The sequence below is a fragment of the Megascapheus bottae genome, chromosome 16 (genome assembly GCF_031878675.1).
Source record: "Megascapheus bottae isolate mThoBot1 chromosome 16, mThoBot2.hap1, whole genome shotgun sequence".
Taxonomy (NCBI): Eukaryota; Metazoa; Chordata; class Mammalia; order Rodentia; family Geomyidae; genus Megascapheus; species Megascapheus bottae.
The window spans coordinates 1810455-1836776 of record NC_143524.1 but is presented as its reverse complement, the minus strand read 5'-3'; the positions used below and the strand labels follow the sequence as shown (position 1 = coordinate 1836776).

The 26322-nt window shown below is 58.8% G+C and overlaps 1 protein-coding gene across 2 annotated transcripts in view; it reads right to left on the bottom strand.

Moving 5' to 3' along the window:
* The window catches only part of Kcnq1 (potassium voltage-gated channel subfamily Q member 1), a 257114-nt gene that overhangs the window by 6730 nt on the left and 224062 nt on the right, over positions 1 to 26322 (bottom strand). The gene's annotated exons all lie outside the window — the stretch shown is intronic.

Here is a 26322-nt window from a genome sequence, read left to right as displayed (position 1 = left end):
AGGGGCTGCCAGGCCACTCTGAGTTCTGCCTTTGTTTTTCAGCTCGTTGGGGCCAAAGAGGAGCTCCTGTCTTGCTGCACTATTGTCTGATACACAGTAGACACTCAATAAAGGCTTCCAGGATGAGATGCACGAGCCACACGCCAGTGACGGAAATGGTTTGGATTGTGGGTGGTGGCGCAGCTGGCGGAGGGGCCTGGTATACATATGTGTCCAGCCAGGGTCGGTGGGCACCCTCAGACAGAGGCTCCCTGTGCTGCGTGTGAGATGGCTGGGTGCCGACCCTGGGGCAGTCTGAGCCAGTAGCAGGGACTTGCGGCAAAGTGTGGGGTACAGGTGGGCCACAACTAGGCATTTCTACAGCTCCAGCCCTGGGCCGTGTGCCTGCATTCCAGGGGCTGGGACATCCGGCCTCCCTGTCATTCTGGCCCCAGGCCGGGCCTGGAGATAGGGGCCCCATGACTCAGCCTCTGGGCTGAGCTGCAGCTGCAGCCCCCAGCCCCGGCCCGCACCCAGGACGGGGCCTCTCTCCCTTCCTGCCTCCCCTCCCGCCCTCCCCCGCTTCCGTCCTGCTCCCAGGACGGATTCCTTGAATGTGGAACCCTTAGCTGGAGCCAGGTTGGGGGCTGGGCCCCGGGCTCAGGCTGGGGTCACAGCCCTGGCTGTGGAGTCCAGCCCTTGTCCCGGCCTGTGGACTCAGTGGGTGGGGACACAGTATGCCTGGCACCACCAAATCACCAGGATGGGTCTGCCCCTGGCAGCTGCTGTCTTGGGGACACTGAGGGGTCGGGTCCAGAGCCCCACTTGACATCTGGTGACAGGCACCACTTCCCAAACCCATCCCTTCTGCCCCTTGAGTCCTAGAACCCCTCAAACAGAAGCCCCCTCTCCAGCCTCCGGCCTTCCAACTTGCCCGGTCTGTGGGGTTAGGAGCTCAAGGCCTTGCTGGAGGCAAGAAGGACAGCAGCTGTCCCGGTGCATAGGGCTCCAAGGCTGTCCCCGAATCATATTAATGGCCACCTCCCGCCTTGCCACCTCTGTCTGCCCTATGGTCTGTCTGCCTCCCTCTCATCCAGTACCTCTCCCTCTATAACCCATCTTGCCTGGACCTGGGGTGCCAGGTGCCTTCCCCTGCCAAGGGGACATGACTGCCAGGAGGGGGCCTGACAAGGCCCTCAGTTCATTGGGTCCCTCGACTGTGAAGCCAAGAACCCGTCTGGCCGAATCCCCAGTGAGGACAGGGCCCTCCCGGCAGTCTGCCCCTTGGAGGCTCATTCCTGCCCTGCCAGGCCCGCTTGGGGCCTCTGGGTCTTTTCTCTCGCTCTGTTTCACCCAGGATGAGGGCTGGTCTTCCTGCCAGCAGCTCTGTTGTGTCCCAGGGAGGTCACTGTGGCTGGATGTCCTCTGGGATGGGAGGGCTGAGGGCACTGTGGCCAGCGCGGGGGTCCTGGGACAGCCCACAATGCTCGCCCGGAAGGTGAGGGGAAGGGAGAGGGGACTTCCACCCAGGAAGGAGGCTCTGGGCTTGCCTGGGCCGCCAGTCCCCACTGACCCTGCCAGCGAATAGGAGGTTGGGGTCTGTCCTGTGGTTCTGGTCCCACCCTTCCTGTGCTTGAGGCCTGGAGGAAGAGCGTGGGACATGGGCACATCAGGACATCACCGGGGGAGGCGCAGGCTGACAAGGAGGGGTGTGTCCTCAGGGTGCCCATTATCGCCTTAGGTCCTGGGGCCTAGGAGACCATTTGTGGTGATAACCAGGTCTGGGGGCCTGTGCGGGTCCCTCTGCCACCCTGTCTAACCAAGAGTCCTTGCTCATCACTGCGCACACAGTGTCAGGAGCCAGCTGTCTGCCTCTTTCCCCAAACTCCTGCCAATCTCACACTCTAGCACACCTTCGCCTTGGCCCCTTCTCCTCCTCACCAGGGCACTGGATTCCGCCGACTGGGCCTGGTGCAGGCCCATTACAGACTCCTTACCACCAGCAAGCAAGCAAAAAACGCAGGAAGCCGAAACTTTGAATGGCGCACCCGCGGTGAAGCCCTCACTCCCCAAATTCTTGCTCCCTACCAATCCTCAATGTTCCCTCCAGTCTCTCAGTTTTCCTTCCGAATTTTTAAGCCTCACAGTTATATTGCCATTTCTCATGTTTGCAGTTTTAGGCATGACAGAATGACACGCTAACATGAAAGATTGAAGAGGAAGGTCGGCTCATTCCTCTTGCCATTCTTGCATCTTTTCAATGTAGTTATATTTCTAGTTTAGGGAGATGGCTTTCATTTTATAGAAACAGTATGCAACTTTTTATTGCTACATGTATCCTATTTTCAGCTGCAGCACATTGGCTATGATTGGCTATGATTATGACTTTTTGTTTTCCCTGGAGTTAAGAATTACCCTTGGGTTTTGCTTAGTTCTTTTAAATACATCTGTCACTAATCTATTCTTGAACTTTCACAAGAGTTGTACAATTTCTATTCAGCTTCTTGAGAACACTTGCTCATCTATCAGCTTCATTATTTGTTTCTTTTCCCTTGGATTTTTAGATAGTGGTTCTCTAGTCTTGCTGAACAATTTTTTTTTGGGGGGGGGAGGGAGGAGGTCGTAAATTCTCCTGGCTCCTAAATTCCACTTCTTGATTTTTCCTCTCATTTTGCTGGCACATACACCCAAGCAACTTTCTGAGAAAAGACAATGTGCGAGCTAAAAATTTTGACTGCGCATATCTGAAAGTAACCTTTATTCTACTCTCATACTCTAGAATTTGATACATTATAGACTTTTTTTTTTTTGCCAGTCCTGGGCTTGAGCTCAGGGCCTGAGCACTGTCCTTGGACTTTCTCAAGGCTGGAGCTCTACCACTTGAGCCTCAGCACCACTTCTGGCTTTTTTCTATATATGTGGTACCGAGGAATCGAACCCGGGTCTTCGTGCATGCTAGGCAAGCACTTTAACCACTAGGCCAAACTCCCGGCCCACATTATAGACTTTTAACTTCTTTCTTCAAAAGTTTGGAGGCAGTTTCCCTTCTTGCTGGTGCCAGCTCCCTGAATTGCTATTGAGAGGTTGGATGCCATCTTGGGTCTCTGTGCGTGACCTACTTTTGTCTGTCTGGAACCCGATGGTATTCTGAAACAGCAATGGTGGCTCACGGGGCATTCCGGGAGTTGAGTCAGGGAGGGATTTCTACTTGCTGGCCCGTAGAATTTGTTGTTTGTGTTCAGGCTGCCCCAAGTTCAGAACTGCCTCTTCAGGGATGGGGCCTCCTGGCTTGGCCAGGCAGGGACAGCCAGTGCCTGCTTCGCTGGCTAGAAGGACCTGGTAAGCCCCCGCTGTGGACCCCAGGAGCCCCTTCTTCTGACCCCTGCCCTTTGTGTCTCCTGAGGCTCCCACCAGTCCTGGCTGGGGGCCTTGGGGGGCTTGGTGTGGATCTTCCTCTTTCCTTGTTGTTGTGCTGGTCCTGGGGCTTGAACTCAGGGCCTGGGCACTGTCCCTGAGCTTTTCTGCTCAAGACTGGTGCTCTACCACTTGAGCCACAGCTCTACTTGTGTCTTTTTTTGTTTGTTTTTGGTGTTTAATTAAAAATAAGAGTCTTACAGACTTTTCTGCTTGGGCTGGCTCTGAACTACAATCCCCAAATCTCAGTCTCCATGTAGCTGGGATTATAAGTGTAAGTCACTGAAGCCAGGCTTTTTTTTTTTTTTGGCTGGTTGTGGGGCTTGAGCTGTGGGCCTGGGCACTGTTCTGAGCTCTTTCGCTCAAGGTAGCCCTCTACCCCTTGAGCCACAGCACTGTTCCTAGTTTTCTGGAGGAGGATTGGAGGTAAGACTCTCAGGTCCTTTTGTGCCTGGGCTGGCACAACTGTGAACCGAGATCCTCGGATCTCCGCCTCCTGAGTGGCTAGGCTGACAGCATGAGCCACTGGCACCTGACTTGTTTTTTTAATCCCATTTTTGGGCCTCCTCTCATCCTTTGCTCCAGTCCTTGTCCTGGATGACTTCTGCCTGGTTTTGCTTTTCTTTTCACCCCCTTGGATGCCTTGCTGGCCATCTTTGTGGCATTTGGAAGGCACAAAGCACGTGTGAGTTTGTCAAGTTCAGCTGGGGGCTGGGCTTCACTCTTCAGCTCCTTGCTCTCTGGCTACCAGTGACTCAATGTTACTGTCTCCAGGTCCCAGGGACTCCTGTGGCCAGGCCAGCCCCTCCGACAAGACCCTCAAGCGTCCCAGAGCCACTGTTCCTGGCTTGCTTTGAGCAGCGCAGCCCTCCTCCTTCAGGGGCCACACGGTGCCACCCATGTGGTCACCCTGTCCCCTACCCTCCGTGGGAAGAGAGGTAGAAGGTCAGGGTCACTGTGGACAGAGAAGTCTGGGGCTGATCGCTGTGTCTGAACACGCCAGGCCTGGCGCTGTGCCGGCCACAGGCGCAAAGCTCTCCAGGCTGGGTCTCCTCTGCCACCATCTCAGCATGGCTGCCAGCTGTGTCCCCTCCCTCAGCTGACCCCAGCCTTCCTCTGATTGCTCCCGGGGCTCCCTCCCCCCAGCTTGACACACCAGCACATGTCACGTCACCTCCGGTACACACCACCTTCACTTCCGGCACACATCGTGTCACTTCTGGCACATGTCACCTCCACCTCCGGGCAGGTGCCAGGAACTTGCCTGTGGTCCACCCCTCACCTGAGAAGTTGGGGCCCAGTGGCTCATCCCACGTCACCCCTGCTCATGGGCATCTACCCCGGCCCTCCCCTGGCCTGGTCCTGCAGTACTCTCCCCACCCCACCCCTGCCAGCGTCTTCCCCGTGCCTGGGCAGGGCACCCCAGGGTGAGGCCCCCACCCTGGTGCCCCCTTGCCTCACGCCTTCCCAGACCTCTGTGCCCTTCTCTGATGAGCCTTCTGTGCCGGGGGCTGCCGGGCTTGGGTGGGCGCTGAGTCGCGGGGCGCGCGTGGGGGAGGATGGACTCGCCTGCCGGCCTGGTGCCCCGCCAGCGCAGCGACTGTCTGTGTGGAACCCCTTTTGGTTTCCATCTGGGCTGCCAAGTGGGGGCTGCGGGCCTGGCTGTGGGCTCTGACCCCGGTGGGTCTGCTGACTGCCAGGCGGCCCTGGGAAGCCAGGGACAGGGAGAGCGGGGGCCCTGCACCCCTTCTCCTCACTCCCTTCGCCTTCCAAGTCATAGCTGGGGCACAGAGCCCTCAACTGCAGCTGACATGGAACCAGCATTCCCTCGGAGAGGTTCTGCGGCAGGCGGAGGCCCCCCGCCCCCCAATAATTACTCAAGACATTGGCATGAGCCAGGCCTGGTTAGGTAACAGGCTGCTCGCTCGCTCGGGAGACTTATAACCCACAGGCAGTTACACATAATCTCCACACACAACAAAATCGTTTCCAGGATGGGGGGGCTCGGGAAGAGGCCATGGGGCAGAGGGGGCTGAGACCATCCAGGGTAGGGGCAGAGGTGGTCTAAGAAAGCGGGCGGTGTAGAGTGGGAGCCAGGGGAGCTGCTGGGCAGGGAAGCTGCCTGGGCCTCTGGGCCTCCTCCCGCCCTTGTCCAAGTTCATGGAGTGGGACGCCCAGGATCTGTCAGTGAGCAGAGCACCGGATAAACTCATTCATACTGGAGTGTGAATGACTGCCTGGAGGTGCTCCCTCCTTCTGCACCCTGGCCTGCAGAACATAATTAATGGTCTGTTTACTGTCCGTGGCGCACTGCACGCGGCTTCCTCAAGGGGAGTGCCACATACTTTCCCCTGGGTTCCCGGTGCCTAGCACATAGCAGACATTCAAAAAATATTTCCTGAGGACCCAAACAACATCTCACCCAAAGAAGGAAGCAAGGAAGCGTCCACGCAGTGGCCTGTAGAGATTTCAGGCCCAGGGCGGGTACCCTGGCAGCCAGCAGAGGCCACGGTGCCTGTCTCCCTTCTTCTGGCCTCCCCACTTCCACCGGGGACCCTCATTTCCCTGGATGGTTGTTGAGCGGGAGGAGGACCGGGAAGGTGAGCATGGTGAGGGCCTTCCTTGCTGCTCCGGGCTGACCCACGGAGTCTGGGGAGCAGAGCCCAGGCCTCTAAGCCTGGGCCACAGAGGCCCATGGGCTCCGCACAAAGGCCCATCAGCGGGCAGCAGCCCAGTCCCTTCTTCTGGCCAGGCTGCCGCTCCCCTTTCTAGACTTTTCTGCCTCTGAGACCCTGACTCCAGGCCCAGGACGCCCCCGTGGCTGTTGAGGCTGAGCACATGGCAGACACTGGTGACTGGACGTGTAACTTGCCTGCTGGCCCCCGGCCTGGGGTCAAGCGGGGCTGTGCTCCTGAGCGCCTGCAAGGTCAGTGTCCGAGCAGCCTGGCTCTGTCCCGTCCCGTGTGGGCATGGCCTCGTGACCACACTGGCAGAGTCAGCCCAACTTCCTGTCCCCAGCTGCCAGCCTCCCTCCCTCTTTCCTCCAGTTAGAGCCGCCAGGCTCAGCTCTAACCCGCCTCCCTGACACGTGGCCTCCCTTCACTGTCCAGTGGTGCCCACAAGGACCGCTGGACACACGGCCTCCCCTCACTGCCCGGCGTTACACACGGCCTCCCCCCATTTTTGATTTCTCCATCTGAGACCTGGTTCATGAGACTCTGTAGGCGAAGAAGGGTTGGGCTATTCTGCTTTCTGCTCCTCCTGGTCTTCTGTACCTGTCTTGCAGCACCAGGACCTTGTAGGGTCAGGATTCCACCATGATGTGTCCTGGCTCAGAGGCCCTGGGCACTGGTCACCTCCCCCTGGCAACAGTGTGTCCTAGGGGTTTGGCACCGCTGGTCCAGGCCTCTTGGGGTGCCCAGTGGGCAGACACCCTGGGGTCTGGGTCCAGGGCTTGCCTGACCTTGTTCTGCAGAGGACTCACACATTTTCAGGCACCCCGCCCCCACAGCCTCCTACGAGCAGATGTGGAGACGCGGCTTCACACATCCTCTGGTGTCTGCGGGCACCTTCAGCAGACACTTGGGCTGGGTATAGAAATCGCATTCTCTTCCAGATGTCCTGCACAGATGTCCTCTCCTGCGAGGCCATCGGTGGCCAGTCACAGCTGGCGACGTCTCGGGCATGCTGCTCTGGGAGGTGAGGTCAGCCCCCACCTGTGGGGGCTGGGGGCCATCCTTCCGCCCCCTTCCTGGGAGCTTTTGGCTGCCAGATGCCATGTTTGTTTATAGCTCAGTACAGATTCAACTTTCTGGGAGATTTACTTCCGTGTTTCACTGAATCGCTCTGCAGCAGACTTGACATTTCTGAGCGCTCCTCTGGAGCTCTTATGGTCCATTTTTGTGCAGCATCCTGATTTAGTGATTGAATTTCTGTGATGTGGAGAGTGTGTATTTCTTTCCCGACTCCCTCCCTCACCTCTGTCCTTCGGCCTCTCTTTGCCTGTGGCTGGCCCCGGACTAGTGCCCTGTCCTCTCTCTGCCCACTCGCTCAGGCCATGCTCAGGCCTCCCCGAGCTAGTTGTGTACCCTCTCGCCTCCGGGCCTTTGCATGGGCCATGGCCCCATCGGGAAGGCTCTCTCCATCCCTTGCACCTAGCTTGGCTAGTTTGCCTGTGTCATTTGTGTTCAGCTCATTAGATGCCCGGGTGATGTCAGTGCCCCGCACTGCGGCTCCCGCGCTGCTCCCACCCCTGCCTCCGCTGACATTTTAGTTTATCATGCCTCATCTCAAGGCCCCTCACCTCATCACTTCTTCAAAGTCTGTTCTGCCACAAGGGCCACACAAGTGGTACCACCGGGGGCCACAACACAGCTACCGTACTCCCCACCTGGCTGAGTGGGCCTAAGGCTGGGCTGTTTAGGGAGGGAAAGGGGTCTCCTGGAGGAAGCAGCCTTCAAGGAGACTCCTCCAGCACCAGGAAGCAGCAGGGCCAAGGTGTGTGCAGGGCCGGGGGTGAGGAGAAAGGGGCCTCTGAGCAGCCTTGGGAAGGGCAGGGGAGAATGGCTGGGGAGGCAGCCAGGGCCTCGTGGATTAGCCCAGGAGAACAGAATGGGCCAGGCCCATGCGTTCACTGAGGGCAGGGGGTGGTTCTGCCTGGGAAAGGCTGTTCAGAGGGCCCACCCAGTGTCCCGCTCCCCACATCATTACACCCACAGCCGTGATGCAGGCCACACAGCATCTTCTGAAGATTTGATGGACACTCACGCAGGAAGGACAGGAGCAAAATGACTCAACTCAGTTCAACTGAGACCTCAGAGAAGACTCCATCAGCATCACTAGTATCACAATCACTGACATTTCACCTAAACAGTGGCCGTGGGCACCAAGGAAAGTTCCGTAAGCTTCTAGAAGCTTGTTCTTGGAAATCAAGTAGGTGATTGGCAATGAAAAACAGCCAGCTGAGGCCCATGGATGTTAAAAAACATACTTTTCTGAATGTGTTTGATTACATGGAAAAATCAGGTACCAAATGCAACCTTAGAATGGACTCCCAAAGACAGTTTTACAAATGGAAACCTGGTGGTGCTACCAAAGCCATATGTAGAGGAACATGGATAGCAGTTTTAGAAAATAAAAAAGACTTACACGTTCCAGCTCTAGAAACTAGAAGAAGAATGCTCAAATAACTAGAAAGGATTAAGAGGGATAAGAAGTCGCTAAAGATAAAGGAGAACAAGTGAGGGGAAAAATAGAATCTGGCAACGACCCACATGCTGGTTCTTCAGAGTCACTAAAATAAACTCAGAGAGGGGAGATGAACAGAGAAAGCGCCAGGGCGCTAAAAGAAGTAACTGGACCCGAACGAAATGGTCTGATTCTAAGCGATGATGCTGCATACTTTAATAAAAATCAAGCTGAAGACTCGCCACGATGGACACGTTTTGAGGTGAATGTGGGATGAACGTCTCTTAAGAAATAGAGCCCTGCAATAAACACAAGTCTGCTGGAGAAGGCACAGTGCCAGGCCTGCGCCCCATCTGCAAAGCCCAGACAGCCCAGATTTTTTTCACAGAACAGATAATATGGGACATGCATAATCAATAACAAAGAGCACCCAGACAGCTTACGCTTCCTTTAGCACAGGCCAACCAGAAGTCGCTCCACTCAAAACCAGGCACAAACACTGAGCAAAGGAACCCAAGAATATTCTTGGCCCAAGCCCTGGAGACACACGGGAGACTGGGCTCACAGCATCATGTGAGGATGTGGGCTGTGGGCGCAACCCAGGTCTCGCAGCACCTGGTGACACCGTGGCTGGCATGGATTGTGTGAGGACAGCTGTGATGTCCACGAACAATGGGTGCCCAGGACACCCTTTGTCACAAAAGGACACACAGCTAGGAGGAGGGAGCGGAGGCCATCTGGGGAGCACGGGGAAGGCTCGAGGAGAGGAAGGCCCCAGGTTCCTGCTCTCTGGGGCTCAGGTGTCTCCCATCCTGGCCTGCTTGGGGCAGGGGGCAGTCAACAGGGGCCATGCCCCCCTCCTCACGCGCTGGGCTGCCTTCCTCCCCGCACCTTGGCATGCAGCTGGGCGTGCCGCGGGCACACATCCATGCGGCACACTCCCTGCAGCGAGCCATCTCGTTCACTTGCAGCCCACGGGGAAGGGCTGTGGTGGTGTGGCCTGCTGTGCTGCTGGAACACAGGGGCAGATGCCATAGGGATGAGGAGAGGAGGGGAGGGGAGGGAAGGGGAGGAGAGAAGAGGGGAGAGGAGAGCCAGGTGCAGACAGGACCAACCGGGGCATCTCCAGTTGATGGTTCAACGGGAGGGCTTGGTCTATCCCAGGCAGGAGCTGGAGTGCCAGGAGGTGGAGGGCCTGGAGGTCCACCGGGGCCGCCTTCCTCCAAAGTGACAAGTGGGGCCTGGGGCGGCAGGAAGGGCAGCCCAGCCAAGTAGTCTGGTTGTTGTGGGGACACCTGTCAGGGAGGGGGGGGCAGGCTGGCAGCTGAGAGCCAGCCTGGCAGCCTGGGCCCGGGGACAGGGGCTCCGGGCAGCTGGTGTGGAGGGCCTGACAGGTGGACAGGGTTGGGGGGAACAGCTGGAGGGGTGGACAGAGGCATGTGTGCAGGAGAGGGACAAAGGGGCGCTCAGCTCCTCAGGGGGGTGGGGAGCCAAGTGGCTCAGGCGCTGACTCCATCCATGGGTCAGAGATGTCTGACTGTCTCTACCCACGAAGACTCCCTGGGCTTTTCCGAGAGCTCTCAGGAACCTGCGCTGTGGACATGGGAGGGTGCCTCCAGGATTGTGGGGTGTCGCCAGAGTATGGACTCCAAGAGGGAAGCTATGGTCTCCCCAGATGGTGCCTAGGGCTTTCTGCTCCTGACCCTTGTCATGCCCTGCCCCTTAGGGGGCCAGAGTCCAGGGCTTCCACGCGTGGGCATGGGAAGGCCGGCGGGCACTGCCCCAGATGGCGAGTGTGGGGCACAGATGGGGTGGGGGGTGGCCATTTGTCTTGCCACTTCCTGTTGGGATCATGGACTTTAATATCAGTAATGGTCTGCTGGAGCAGGAGAGAGATTTGAGGATGGAAGGTGCTGGCACGGTTGGAGGACACGAATGGAGGTTCTCCCTGCAGCCCTCAGGGCGCGGCCTCTGAGGTCTCAGCTCAGGCTCCGTCCCGAATGCTGCCATGGCCTTCAGTCTGGTGCTCTGCCTTTGCCAGGGAAGGGGCGCATGGGCTGGAAGGGGGGTTCGATGGGTTCCCAGGGCTCTGCTAGTGCACGGTCCATGTCCAGTTTGTGTCCACGTGTGCACAACCCTGGTGTGGGGGCAGTGAACCACTGCCGGGGCCCTCACCCTGGGCGCGATGGGGCTTTAAGGTGGTGTTCAGACTGGCTACAGCCACGGAAAGAGCCGGCGTGGGCTCTGTCCAATGTAGTTAAAAACATCTGACTGCGACCACAAAAATGCTGGCACCCGGGCACTGCAGGCACATTTTCATGTCAGCTGCACACGCCGGCGTCTCAGGAGCTGCGCTGTGTTAACCCCTGGGAGGAGCGGGACTGCGGGGTCAGGGCGGCACCACGGCGCCATGGGCGGGTGGGGGGCACAGAAGACCGGGTCCCATGTGTCCTGTGGTCAGGGACACCGCTGAGCCTCACTGCTTGGAGCCTGCCTGTCCACCTGGGCCCAGGCAGAAATTGAGGACAGGGATGGGTGCCGCTTCCTCGGAGGCGCTGACCCCTGGGGCGCAGGAGACCCAGCGGACCATGTGGGGCTCACAGCAGGGCTCCCTCACTTTTTAATTTCTGCCAGTCTGCCTTCCTACCCTTGTCCACCTCATTCTGCACTGCTCACCCCCACCCAGGGCTTTGGTACCAGAGACTGCACAGTCATCTGCACTCCAGCTGTAACCCCGTGAGGTGAGACCCTCTTTCAGAGGGTGGAGGGCTGGAGGCCCTCCTGCCCCCCGATTCTGGCCCCTGGCTCCCATCCCCCTCTTGGGGGCTCGCAGCTGTCCGCATTTGTCTGTAGCGCCCCCGCCCAAGGCTCTGTGCACATTTGGGCTCCCCTGTGTCCCAGACTCGCTTGCCAGAGAACACATCCAGCTGGCCGGGACCCCCGGCCCCTTTCCCCCTCCGATCCAGCAGGTGTGTGGTGACTCAGAGGCATTTAATTCTCAGCAGAGGCAGCTGTTGGACAGTCTGGAGACCCCTGAGTGGCCCGCCAGGAGCTCGGGGGAGCCTCGCAGGAAGGGCAGAGGGGGGAGAGTGGGGGGCTCTGCCCAGGCTGCTCACCCCTCTTCACCTCCACGCCGGACCGAAACAGGGGCCCAGGGCCTCCCACCCCAGCCCCTGCTTGCCCAGGGTGTGGACAGCTCAGGGGTGTTCAGCCCTCCGTGTGCCTGTGTCAGCCTGGGGTTGGGTGGGGGAGCACGGTGCCTCCTACATCTCTATCATCAGCGCCCCAAGAACTCCATTTTTCTCAGGAGTGGGAAGTGTTTGGAATGCCCTGTCCCCATCTCCGGGTGGAAGGGGGTGGCAGGGTGGTGACACTCATTTGGCACGGCCTGTGGGATCTACAGCAGGGACGGGCTGGGGACCCTGAATCATGGGCGGGAGCCTCCACCGAACCCCTAGAACCCACAGGCAGCCTCTCCCCGAGCCAGGGCCCAGCAGACCCCACGGAGGGCATCCATTGTGGTGACCCCCCGCCAGTCCTCCAGAGCTGTGCAGAGAGCTGGTCAACCAGGCCCCCATGGCGATCCATCAGGTCTGCGATGGGCCCTTGTCAACCTTCTGGGTATTGGGCGCTGTGGCTTCGATGTGAAGCCCCTTGCCCCCCAAGGCACACACGGAAGGCTTGGTGCCCAACACAGCCTATCTGGAGGGTCAGAGGGGAGGCTTCTGGGAAAGGGTAGGGTCTGGAGAGCTTCTATTTCCTCCGGGGCAAACCCATTCAGGGAAGGTTCTTCACTTGTGGGGAACACCGGGCGGTGCTGGGAACAGGAGGTGAGATCTGACTGAAGGGGTTTGTTCTTGGCGGAGCATCCTTGAGTGGCCTGGTTTCTGGTCCCTCCTCCCCTTCCCTCTCTTCTTTCCCTCTCCCACTCTCTTGTTCTCTCTCTTCCCTTGCTCTCTCTCCCCTTGCTCTTTCTCTTCCACTCTCACTCTCCCCCCTTGCTCTTACTCTCTCCCTCTCTCTCCCCCCACTCTCCCTCTCTCCTTGTGCTCTCTCCCTCCCCTGGCTCTCTCCTCCACTCTCACTCTCTCCCCCACGCTCCCTCCCCTCCCCCTCACTCTCCCTGCCAAGAGATGAATGGCTCTCCTCTATGAGGTGCTTCTGCTGGGCTTTGCCACGGGCCCAGGGGCACTGGAACCAAGTGGCTGTGGATGGAAACCTCTGAAACTGGTGTCTTTGGAGCCAGAATAACTCTTTCCTCCTTTAGTCCCTCAGCGCTTTGGTCACAACCCTGAAGCTGACTCATGCACAAGCACGTGAGAAGCGCCTGCGTTCACCCCGACCACATGCACGTGGAAAGACCTGGTTTGCTGCGTGAGCTGTGTCAGGTGTATGTGAGCAACAGTGGCTACGACAACCCCTCCCCGTGATGCACAAGGCTGAGGCCAGGTCAGGCTGGTGGAGACAGCTGGCCGTGGACGGCAGAGCTGGCCGTGGACGGCAGGGTGTCCCGGACCAGGCGCCCCGAGGCCCAGCGGTCCAGGCTGCCTGGGAAGCAGAGAGGGAGCTAAGCTCCATGGTACCTTTTCATGGGCAAGGGAGGCTCTCCAAGGAAAGTGACTGACGTCCAGACCTCGGCAGGCGAGCGGAGGAGAGGCAAGCTGCAGGCGCATGGAGCGTGAGAGGATGCAGCATATGCATTCCCGACAGAAAGCCTCATCCAAGCTGCTTGCCCTCCCTTCAATCTTCCTCCCTCCTTCCTCTCTCCCTCCCTCCCTCGCTCCCTCTTTCCCTTCCCTCCCTCCTTCCCTTCCCTCCCTTCCTTTCTCCTTCCTCCCTTCCTTTCTCCTTCCTTCCTTCCTTCCTTCCTTCCTTCCCTCCCTCCCTCCCTCCCTCCCTCCCTCCCTCCTAAGCTGGAGGAAGGCAAGCGCCTTCCTGCCTTTCACTAACTCTCACTTATCCATCTATTCAAGTACTATTCGTCTATGCACTCATCCATCTAGCCATCCACCTATGCACTCATCCTCTTACCCATGTACTCATCTAACATCCATCCACCCACCCATGCTTGCATGCACCCATCCACCCCCCCGATTCAGTCCTCTCCCCTGCCCTGTCCCCTCTGCACCTACCCTCACTCAGCCCACCCCACGCCACATTTGTCCCCCTTCTTCCCACAGCGGTAGCAGCTTCCTCCCGTGTATCCTATGGCAACAAGAGGATCAAAAGGCACTGATGACGCAGCCGCTGGCCCTGGAGGGACAGCCTGCCCACTCCAAAAATAGATCAAATCCGCCGGGACTCGGGTCCTCCCTCCGTCCCTTGTCTTCTCCCTGAGACCCTGTGTCTCTTGACGGGGTCACACCCTGTGGCGGAATGGTCCCAGATCAAAGAGGAGCATGAGGCCCACCACAGGGGCCTGGGCTCTGGATGTGGAAGCAGCGGGGGCTGCCTGGGGCACCTGGAGAGAATGCCCTCTTTGACAGGTGGGGACTCTGCCAGGCCAAGAGGAAACTGAGCGCTCCCCGAGTTCCCAGCCCTTCCCCTCTCTGTCCAGTGCCGTGGCAGGGCCAGGACTGCTGTGGAACTGGCCTCCAGGGTCTATCTGGTCGGGAGCTGAGGCTTCCCCGGCAGGGGGCCGGGGGCCCAGGGCAGGTGCACATGTGTTCTCAGCACGGCCGCGAGGCTAGCCGTGGCATGAACGCGGGATGGCACTCTGCAGAATAGAGGCTTGGGGGGCGGGGGCTCCCCAGCAACACCAGGGCCGGGAGGAGCGGCGGGAAGATGAAGCTGGAGAGGCAGAGGCTGCTGGGCCCCAGGACTGCATTCCAGCCAGGAGGGAGGCCATGGGGGCTCGGGCGGGGAGTCTGTGGTCTGGTTTATGTTCTAAACGTCCCTCTGGCTGCTGCGTGGAGACAGGAATGTGGAGGGGGAGCGAGAGCCGGGTGCCCCTCGAGACGAGACGAGGCTGGCTCTCCTCTTTGGGAAGGAAGGACTCTCCCTCGTACACGCTGTTCCCGCCTGCCGGCCCTGGCTGCAGGGGAAGAGCAGGCCCGGAGCTGGGCAGGTGGGCTGTTCCCCACGGGACTCAGGACCCGAGGCAGGCATGCTGCCAGGAGGAGCAGCTCCCTGCTACTGGGAGGGAGGGAGGGAGGGAGGGAGGGAAAGGGGGAGGGCCCAGTGCTGGGAGAGGAAGAGGCCTGCCAGCCAGGACTGCCCACCTCCATCCTGTGGGACAGGCCAGGTGGCTGCCGTCCACGGTGGCTGTGTGCGGGGCCTGGTGCTATGGGAGCGGCTAGTCAGCACCTCACTGCTGCTGGGTTGATAGCTGAGTTGACTGGCTTCCCTGGTGGCATGCACCATGCCACTTCCGCCCCTCGGTCTCCTTCCCACACGGGCCAGGTGCACAACTCAAGGGCCGGCACAGATCACCGAGCTCAGAGCTGTCGGCCTGGATCTAGGCTGTACCTCAGGTTGCCGGACTTGAGTTTTCCAGCCAACACATTTCCTTCTTTGCTCAGACAAGGTTTAGGGGAGCTCTTGCGCCCTGACACAGAAAGTTTGTGTGAGGATCGGGTCTCAAGGTGGTGGTGGGGGCTGGGAAGGGTCTAGAGGCTTCCTGAAGGGGCTGTGACAGGCCTGCCTGAGGGTTAGAAGTGGCTGGGAGGAGGGCGCAGGGAAGGAGATGCTGGGGAGACAGCAGCCAGGGGAGGCTCAAGTGGTTCAGATGGGTGGGGGCTGTGCTGGGGTACAGAGTCTACCTGAGGCTGGGCCTGAGTGCCTGCTGGGCTCAGCTAGGACTTCAAAGCCATTGGGTTAGCGGTGCGGTGGCAGTAGGAGCTCTGGCGGTATAGAGCATTGAGGGGTGCAGGGCATCCCTCCCCCTGAGGCCTTGCTAGGCTCCCAGGTCCACTGTGCACTGTCTACCACATAAACCTCGCCCAGCTCGTGGTATAGTACCCCGGGACCCTCCAGCCTGAATGCCTCACAGGACCACCGCCCAGGGGTCCCCTGGTCTCACCCAGTCTCTGACTGAGGTGGACACTGATGCTGAGTGGATAGGTGTGGCCAGGGACTGCCCACCTCAAGTGCCCGTCAGCGACAGTGAACTCCTTGTGCAAGCTCTCAGGAGCCTGAGTCAGCCAGGGGCCTGAGGAGGAGGTTGACCATAGGGTGCTCGTCCCTGGACCCCTGCTGCCAGGGCTCTTCCCGCCAGCAAGCCTGCCCTGCACAGACCCCAGCAAACACCTGCCAATACCTCAAAACGAGCAAGGCCAGCCTGCTGAGCAGAGAAGGTAGGGACTAAACAGACATGGAGATAGAAGATCTACCTGGAATCTCCAGAGAGGCCCTCAAGCTGGTCGACCCATGAGACAAGGGCAGGGTAGGGAGGAGATATCAAAACCCAGTAGCCTGTAGAATCCAGAGAGGTAACAGTGTGGGTAGAATCCCAGCCAGAAGATGGCGGATTTGCAGGGAAGTCCCTTCAGGAATGTCTTTGATTTGACCCAAAGGCGATGGTAGTGTGAGATTATCATCAGAGAAATGTACTCGAGCAGTGTGTGATCTGAGTCACCACTCAGGAAATCAACAGCTCCCAGACTACAACACAAATGCCAAACCCTTTTTGGCAGAAAAAGCAGAGCAGAACTGTGTACAAAGATTTGGGAATAGGGAAGGCATCCGACTTCTGACCAGCACGGCTGGATCCTACAGGACGATAGGTTCAGAAGGAAAATTCCTCCCGACAAAATTCTATACCCAGCTAAACTATCAGCCAATAGATTCAGAGCTTGGATCCTCTGACCATGACGTACAGGAGAGTGCCTGAGGTCCTCTAGAGAAAGGAGGAAAGAGACAAGTGGGAGGCCAAAGGCCCAGAGAACAGCAAGTCAACCTGGGAGAGTTCCACAAGGATGCTAAGTAGTGGGTCACTGGAGGAAAAGGGGCGCCGAGCCTCCACAGGAGGGAGGGCTCTCAAGAAATGTGGCCAGAATGAAGGGGGCTTGAGGGCTGGGACTCTGGGCCAAATAACAAGGCACGTGGAGGGGCGAGAAGCAGATGGTAAGAGAGGAGATGGACAGAGGGAAGTGGTAAGGAGCCATGCAACCAGCTATCAGGGAAGAAAAACATCCATCAGGAGATGGGCCAAACAAATCAGGGGGTAGGTCCAACCGAGGTGGAGAGTCCAGGGAAGTCTCCTAGGGTGAGTGGATGGTGGGGAGCCAGCCCCCCACCTCATGAGGAGCCCAGATGGACAGGTGCTGAGAAGGAGAGCCTCAGAACTGCACAGATGTGTCACCAGCTCCCACTCATGGCAACCGAGACCTCCACCGCAGACAGGGTGCACGTCTGAGCAGCGGGAGGGGAGGAGCACAGAGCCACAGCCGGCCACGTGACCATCGCTGCCCACACCCACCAAGTGTTTGCGCTCTGCGCCAGAAGAGACGTTTGGAAAGGCATTGCTCTTTGGAGAAGAAAGGTTGATTTGAATTTAGCAGTGTCCCTTTTAACGCTCCTTCTTAAGAAAGAAAGGAAATGATCTCAGAGTCACAGGTGCTACATGTTCCCATATTTATGATAGTTTCTGTGGTGCATCTGTTCACATATGCATTTACCCATCAGACCGTCCTTCTAGTCATCATTTTACCCCTGAATATTCCCATTATGCATGCGCCACCATCTATCCATTATCAACCCTTCATCCATTTGTTGTCTGTCTGTCCATCTGTCTGACATCCATCTATCCACCCACCCATCCATCTACCTTCTATCTATCCACCCATCCCCTCTTTTCATCTGTCCACCTGTCCATCCATCCACACATCCACTTATCCTTCTGTCCATTTGTCCGCATTCCATGTGCATGTCCTCCTGTCCATCCATCCATCACACCCATCCCACCCTCCCAGCCAACCTGTCCATTCATCAGAACATCGACCTATCCATCCATTTCTATGCCATATACAGAAAAAAAAGGCCTGGAGTACTGTTCCCTTCATGGTGACAAATGGATCTTTCTGGAGTCATAAAGGGCATACTTCGGCGCTTCATTTTGGAACTTTCTATTATCTAGTCATACAAATAGAGTGATGGTCTGTCTGTCAGAGAGTTCGGGCCTCGTCCCTTTCCTTTCTGTTAGGCTCTGTACTGAAGCCTATTCATAGCACCTTCGCAAGCTATTTCTGGCTGCTCCTCCTTCAAAGGTCTCCCCTGACCACCCTGACTCCTCCGGGCACAGTGCCCTCCTCTACCCCGGCACAGAAATTACCCTGGTCTGTAATTAGATGGTGTATTTTTGACCAGGGGCAGCTCCGTGATGCCTGGAGCTCTGTCCTGTCCCTGCGGTACGTCCAGCATTGTCTCATGGCCCCGTGGTACCTCCAGCATTGTCTCGTGTCTACACTACGGCAGGGGCTTACGAGGGTGCTGGCCAGAAGGAGCCCAGGCAGGCTCACGCTGGGTGCTCGGAGCAGATCCTTTGGTTTCCTGTGGCATTTGGCAGTGGGCGTGGTAGACAGGCTCCCAGCAGAGCCCACAATGGTGCCTGTGAGAGGGCAGGGAGGCAGGCACTTCCACGTGCCACGTGCCAGGCACGGGGCCAGGTGCACAGCAGGGAGGTTCAGGTGATGCCAGACCCAAGCTCAAGGGGCAGCCCTGCCTCCTTGCAGACTCCAGGGCCTTCGGTGGCCTGAACTGGGGCTGCCTGCCGTAGCCCTGCTTCCCACTCTGAGGGCACAGGAAACGGGGCTGGAGGGGCATGAAGGCACATGAGTCTTAAGATGGAAACGAGTTCTAGGGCCAGGTGGCCTTAGGCAGACGAGCCAGGGAAGGCAAAGTGACCTGGTTGAGGCACTGTGGGGGGGGGGGGGCAGGAGGAAGGTGAGGGCTGGGGTACCCTGAGATGACGGTGGGGGATTAGGGAGGGGTGCTGTGGCAGAGCTGCCCACGGCCCACACTGGCTCTTCCTGCTATGCCCAGGGCCTGGGTGCCAGCCTCCATTCTGGCCAAGACCGCTCGGAAGCCCTGTCTGCTCACATCATAAGGCCTACGTGCTCTGGGCGGGCCCTGGCCAGGCCCAGCTGAGCTGCCTTCTGGGCTCCGAGTTTGGGATTCTCCCTACCCTGGGCCACAGGATGGAAGGGGGGTTTATGGGGGAGGCAACAGAGAGTGGCGGAGAGGGGAGGCCACCATGGCTGCCAGCCCCAGCCCCCCTCGGGGGGCCAGGAGTGGCTGGGCAGGGGAGGTGGGCCATGGGGAGATTGTGATGGAAGGGTGGGGTGGGTGGGAAGGTTTAGGAGAGCTCTGTAAGTGGGGAGCGGTGAGGGACAGGCTGGGAAGCAGCCTGAGGATGTGGTGAACGGGGCGGGAGGGCGTCCAGAGCCTGGTGGGCTGTGCGCCCCTGGGATGGATCCGGTTCACTGCGCCGGAGGGCCGAGGAGAGCCCCGAGCTGCAGAGAGATTTATTAGTGAAGCAGAATCGTATTTTTCAGGCAGGACGGTTTGTACAGTTGCTCGTGACGTTGCCTTGGCCCCCGGCCCGGAGGGGAGCGGGGTCTGGCCACGTACGAGGCCCACGTAGCTGGCGGGCGCAGGGCGTCCACTGAGCGGGGTGTCCCCTCCTGTTCTCGTCTGGGTTTGAACATCGAAGCCAGGGCTTTTCCTAGGGAGTTAAAGTAGCACACGCACGCACGTCGGTGGAGACTCGGCCCAGGCTGTGCGTGGGGTGAGGCCGCCGCCCCTGCCCCCTGGCAGGAGTCACAGCGCTTGTCACACTCCATGAAATACGTTGCCCCAAATGCATTCTAATAATGAACCCGCATTTCCTTCCTCGAGAGGGCCATCAGCAGGCTTCCGAGTGGGCCTAGAAAGGGCTCTCTTCACTTCATCTGGTGACAAAGAGCTGGGGTCACAGCAAGTCTGAGCTCCAGTCCGGGGGGCCCCACTCTGGGGGCCCAGACCTGCCTTGGCCACCCCCACCAAGTTCTAGAGACTGCGGCATTGGCAGGCCTCGGGACCCAAGGGGCGCGGGCTCAGCTGTATCCACAGACAGAAGACCGGTCTGGTGAGCCAGGTACCGTGATGAACCGGAGGTCGAGACGTGGGAAGAGGAGAAGCCAGGACTGGGGGCCATCTTTCCAGACTTGCCGCCTTCTTCCTGTGGGCTCAGGGAGCCCTCCTCTCCCCGCATGGCCCGCCGCAGCCTGCTGGGTGGTGACTCTCGGGAGTGAGGAGGGAGCCCTTCGCTCCCCTGGCAGGCTCTGTGCAAGATGAAGGTGATGGGTGCAGACCAGGGGACATGTACACCCTTGTCGGGGGCCTCGTAGCAGCCAGCTGGGCTCAGCACAGTTGCCTTGCAAGTCTGTCCAACCTTCACCAGAGCGTCATGGCATTTTTTTTCTTCTCCTCCTCATCTTCCTTCTCCTCTTCCTGTTCCCTTCCTCTCCCCTCTGTTCTGGTACTGAGACTTGAGCTCAGAAGCTGGATGCTTAATAACCTTGCCTGGGTATTTATTTATTTATATATTTTATTTATTTATTTGTCAGTTGTGGGACTTGAACTCTGGGCCTGGGCACGGTCCCTGAACTCTTCAACTCAAGGCTACCACCCTACCCCTTAAGCCACAGCCCCACTTCCGGTTTTCTGGTGGTTAATTGGAGATAAGGGGCTCACGTTCTTTAGTGCCCGGGCTGGCTTTGAACCTGGATCCTCAGATCTCAGCCTCCTGAGTGGATAGAATTACCGGTGTGAGTCACCATATCCGGCTTTCCCTTACGCTTTTTTTGTTCAAGGTTGGAGCTCTGTCCCTTGAACTCCACTTGTCACTTTTTGGTGACTCTCTGGAGATAAGAGTCTCACACGCTTTCCTGTCCAGGTTAGCTTCAAACTGTGATCCTTGGATCTCAGCCTTCTGAGAAAGTAGGATGACAGGTGTAAGTAACCCAGCCAGCAATCCAGGCGGCACTGTGACATTTTAACCTGATAGTAGGGTTCGGAGTTCACAGGCCAGCAGGGAGAGAAGCAGAGCAGTCCTGAGGATGGTGGTGACCAAGCCAGCTGTCCTGCCTCGAGCTCAGGTACCGGCCACCTCGCTCCCAGTCCAGGCTTGCTCCCCTAGACTGAGTCCACCAGAAGCCATTTACCCTGTGCCCCTGCAATCACATGGTGTCCACAAATCAATGCCACCGTCCGTCCCTGTCTTGTGCCTGAGCCCCAGGCCCCATGCCACATAGAATATGTTGTAACACACCCAATATAGGAAATGCCCTGTTGACAAACCAGAAAGCATGCTGACGTTGACTGGAGAGAAAACAAAGATGGCGCCCTCCTTCCAGCATCCAGATAGAATCCACAGGCATACCCGTGACTCGTGCCTCAGTTTCCCTTTGACAGAATGATATCATGGCTGGTGCCGGGTGACCTGTCCTCACTGAAAGCTGGCTGTCGATCTAGTTAGTGGTACCTTGGAGTCTCGCCTTCTCTCCTGACTTCTGACTGGCCACTGGCTTTGTGGAGGGTTGGTGACCCCAGCACTTCTATCCTGGATGCAGAAGGAGCTCTGAGGACCTTCTCCATCTGGAACCTTCTCCATCTGGAGCCTTCTCCATCCAGACCATTTCCATCCAGAACCTTCTCCTTCTGGAACCTTTTCCATCCAGACTTTCTCCATCCGGACCCTCTCCATCTGGAACCTTCTCCATCTGGAACCTTCTCCATCCTGAGCCTTTTCCATCCAGACTTTCTCCATCCAGACCCTCTCCATTCAGGACCTTCTTCACCTGGAACCTTCTGGACAGTTTCTACCCTGGAATGTCTCCATCAGGACCATCTCCAAACTGGGCTGCATCTGCTGCTGCTGTGGCTGTGCCATCTTTCCCTGAGACCCTGCCTAGCCTTTGAGGGCCTTGCTTAGGGCTTAGCCTGGACGTGAACTACCCACCGGTAGCTGGAGTGGGGCCTCTGCACACTCGACACACGATGGCCATGCTGTCCACAGAGAGAACTCTAGGCCTGTGGGCGAGGGAGGAGAGCTGCTGGAAGCAGGGTCGGGCGTGTGGCAGGGAGGGGAGGAGAGCTGGGCGACTCTAGGAGCTCTCGGGCAAGTCTGGGCAGGTAGCAGCCTCGGGCATTCAGGGGGCAGGCTGGGGCGGGCGGACTGGGGTGCATGGGCAGGGGCGGGTGGCAGGAAGGGGTCTAGAGCGCGACGGAGGCCTGGGCTTACGTCCTCGGGTCCTGGAGGGATGAGGGGCCTCAGGGCAAAGCCTGCGAGGGACTGTGTCCCAGGCTCGTGTTCCTGGGTGCCGTCCATCCCATGTCCACACACGCATGCGCGCACACACACACACACACACACACACACACACACACACACACACACACACACACACACACGGCCATCCACTCCTTTGCCTCCATATCCATCTGTAAGGGCATGTGATTACACCAGGACAGCTTGGCCACCACCACAGCACTCCTGGCTCCTTCCATTCAGATGCCACCTGCCCTGGGGCCTTTGCTCTGCCACCCCTCTTACCTGAACTCCTACTTCCTCCTCTGCCAGGTAACCAGTTAGATTTCACCTGTCGCTGGTCCTGTGACTCTGCAGTGGCCGGAGGGACCCGCTCCACTCCTGCCCTGCTGGCCCCAGGCTCCTTCCCCTGCCCCCAGTGAGAGAACTCGAACAAGCAAGCGCACAACTCAAGCGCCCTGTGCCTGCCACAGACGCGAGGGTTCAGACAAGTCCATCAATTTATAGACAACTCTCCCTCCGACGATCAAGTTACACTTTTCCCCATAACAAGTTCATTTTCTTGTCAAAAATATACAGTGTTCGCATTTGTCTCGCTTACAAGTGTAATTAATATCCAGACCCTAAGCAAGAGCTTCATTCGATACCTGCAAGGATCAGAAAGCATTTCAAGCTGTTGTTTACCGGGGAGCAGGGAAGATTCGTTCTGTTTGCAATTATGTTAATGAGGAAATAGAGTGGTACTTTTTTTTTCTTAAGAGAACCTGCCATAATTTTGCCATGGCTCAGGGATTAGGCTAAAACAGCCCACTGCCCCCTGCAAAACTGTCCACCCGCTCTCAAGGTGACCCTAAGGAGAGAGCCTTGCCTGGGGGAGTGTCTGGAATTGGGCTTCCTGGGGAGGGTTGTGGTGGGGGCAGTGGGGGTGGGGGTGGAGGGGCGGGTGGTGGGGGTAGGGGTGGGGTGGAGGGGCGGGTGGTGGGGTAGTGGGGGTAAGGTGGAGGGGTGGGGACTAGGGGTAGTGGGGGTGGGGGTGGAAGGGTGTGGGAGGGGCGGAGGGTGGGGGTAGTGAGGGTGGGGTGGAGGGGTGGGTGGGAGGGGTAATGGTTGGTGGGGATGGGGGTGGAGGGGTGGGGGATGGGGCGGGTGGTGGGGGTGGGGGTACAGGGGCAGGGGCCTCCCAGAGCTGGGTGCTGGACAGGTCTGGGATGGGCGTGAGCCTTCTCTAGTCCCCTCTGCTCCTGAGCTGCTAGCGGTGACCAGGCGGTGACCAGGCAGGGGTGGCAGGGACACTGCGACAGGGCAGGCATTCCTTTGGCAGCCGAAACAGCAGATTCCAAGATGGCTCCTGCTGTGTGTCAGAGCACTGCAGCCAGGCGAAGGGCAGGGAGGCCCCGCCCAGCGGGGCTGTGTGGGAGGGGAGGCCTGGCTGGCTGGGAGGGAGGGAGGGCTGCCTCCACCTGCCTTCCGCCTGGTGTCTTCAACGTGTCCCCTACCCCTGTGGGTTCCGCTGACTTCCTTCCCTGGAGACAGTGCCAAAGGCCACTCTCACTTGGAGGAGAGCTCAGCATGGACAAAGGCCCTGGGGTATGAGAGGAGCCAGCACAGAGGAGAGAAGGAGCCCTGGGAAGTGGAGGAAGGAGCCTAGCCAGGTGGTGGAGGCAGACCAGGAGGGGGCAGGCGCCCTGGGGAAGGCCTGCAGGACCCTGGAGAGAGAGGGTCCTCTGCCTGCGTGGACGGCTGTGCCGGGAAGGAGGCCTCCACAACCCAGGAGCCTCAGCAAAGGTGGTCTGCAGTGGGCCAGCCGGGCCTCCCGCCTCCCGGGCCGTCGTGGGCACGGTGCAGAGAGAGGGCCCATTCATGGCCTGACCGCTGCGGTCTGCAGGCACGTTAGGGCCCGTCCCTGGCTGGCTGTCTCCGGGGCGGGGGGGGGGGGTGGGGGCCGGCAGCCCCCTCCCCAGACTGCCCCCGGCTGCCTTCCCCGGGCTGTGGCTGAGCCTCGTAAATCCCTGGATGCTGGAGAGGGCCCAGGTGAGGCGGGAACAATGTGCCATTGTGCCCTGTGGGGACCTCTGCCACCTCTTGCCACCAGCCCCTGTGCTGTAAAATCTCTCCCCACCGATCCAATTTCGCCTCTCGGGCCCTGGGGGGGCCGGGCCGGGCGGCGGGCTCCACACAGAAACCATTTATGGCAGGATAAAGGCAGCCTTCATCCGCACCCACGGCCAACGTTTCCTCCCCCACATCTGTCAGGTGGTGTGGGCCGCAGGCACAGAAATGGGGGCTTGTGTGGGGGCCCCTGGCATCCGCAGTGGGGAGCAGGGCCTCCAGTCCCCGGCTTCCTGGGCCTCCTGCCTGTGACTCCACCCGGGCGGGCCGGGCATGGGCGTTTGCCATGGCGAGGCTCAGGGTCTGCGGGGCACCCGGCTGGTAGTGGGCGAGGGGGGGCATCTCCAGGCCTAGCCAGGGGTGGGGGGTTCCCTGAGGGGGGGGAAGGGAGAGCTGGGGGGTCAGGGGCTCCCTGCTGCCTCGCTGTTTCGGGTCCGGGCAATGGGATGGCCTTGGCCTTGGCTGGCCAGTGGCTAGAGCAGACTCCTCTCTATTACTCCCGGAAGACACGGGCAGGGGCCCGGCCAGGCCCTGCTGGCTTCCAGAAAACCCAGGACGACGAAGCCATCACCTGTACCCAGACACACCTTCTCGTGTCTTTTAAAACTCCCTGCCAGAACTAGGGTTTGAACTCAGGGCCTGGGTGCTGTCCATTAGCTTTTCCCTTTCTAGGCTGGAGCTCTTACCTTGAGCCGCATTCCTACTTCCAGCTTCTCAGCGGCTCACGGGAGGTAAGAACCTCACAGACTTTCCGACCCAGGCTTTGAACTTCAATCCTGAGCAGCTGGGAGCACAGCAGTGAGTCAGGGCCCTGGTGGTGTCCTGTCACTGTGCGCTGGGGAAACCGTGGCTTTGGAGTCAATCCCTAAAGGCCACCACAGGCCACCAGGGTGGAAAAAACATCCAGGAAAGCCCATACCACAATGCCTACCACCCTTGGCTAAAAAATTACCAAGACCCCAGCTCGAGCTGCTGCTGGCCTGATGTGATGTCCCCTCTCTCACTCGCTGCTGGCCTGATGTGATGTCCCCTCTCTCACTCGGAGGTAGAGGTAGCAAGACCATGTTGCCCCAGGCAAACACACGAGACTCTCTCCCAAACATAAGTGCATTAGAGCCTTGGCATGAGTCCACACACACTGCGCATGCTCAGATGCAGACTTCAGCACTGTACCGCGGGCGCCTGACTCCATTCCCCCCGACATGGTCCCACTTCTGCTGCAGTCAAGCAGCCTTTCGGCAACTCCCAGAGTTTCTCTCCGACCCTTCGCCTGAGCAATGCGCGGTCCTTTCCGGCTCGAAGGCACTCGGTAGCTTTCGTCTGCTCCGTGGGCAGCATGTGCGTCTGCGGGGCAGATGTTCACCCAGCGAAGGCTGCCGCCACCCAGCGGACCGCCCGACCACTGGATGGAAGGCGCCGAAGAGAATGGGTGCCTGCCAGGCGCGGCACGGGCGCAAGGTACGGGTGGAGCTGTGGAAACCTCAAAACTGCATTTCTAAATCTGTGTCAAAGCGGTACTTAGGGGAGAACACAAAAGCCTAGAGACATGGTTTAAGGGGTAGAGCACCCACTTAGCAACTGTCAGGCCCCAAGTTCAAGTCCCAGTGCCCCTCTGCTTCCCCCAAGGATAGTAAGAAGAAAAAGCACGTGTGGGTGGGAGGCCACAGACAGCGCACGTGACCCGAGGGCTCCCCTAGAGGTCTCCACACCTGGCCAGCCCTGCTCTGGGGAGCTCTGATTGTGGGGTGCTCTGGAAGTGGGAGCCGGAGAAAGTCTGGAGCAGGGGCGCAGGGGCTCATCCAGCAGGCAAGGTGGGATCTTTGTGCTGTTTTTGTTTTTGCAATACTGGGGCTTGAGCTCAGGGTCTCCGGCTTGCTCACAGCTGGTGTTCTACCACTTGAGAAGGCCTCCAGTCTCGCTTTTTGCTGGTTATTTTGGAGATGGAGTCTCATGGACTTTTTTTTTTGCTTTGGCTGACCTTGAACTGTGATCCTCTAGTCTCAGCCTTCCAAGTAGCCAGGATTAAGGCATAAGCCACTGGTTTTTATGGAGCAGAACAATCCCTCGCCCTGCAGACACTGGCGGGTTTAGTGGGCCTGCAGTACGCTTCGATCCAGCAGAGCCGGGCGCCAGGCTCTGAGCTCCGGGATCCGGTCAAACTCTGGTGAGCTACAGTGGGCATGCAGTGGGCGAAGGGCAGGGAGATTGGGCAGAGGATGGAGGGCCTCTGCCCAGTGCCGTCATCTGGTGAGGCGACCGGGTGGCTCAACTGTGGGAAGTGTGGCTTGTTTCACTGGACCCAGTGCCCGGTACTGTGGCAAAGGGATTGTCGAGTGATGTGGTGTCTGGGTGTAGCACTCTGACTGGCCTGGGTCTTCATTACA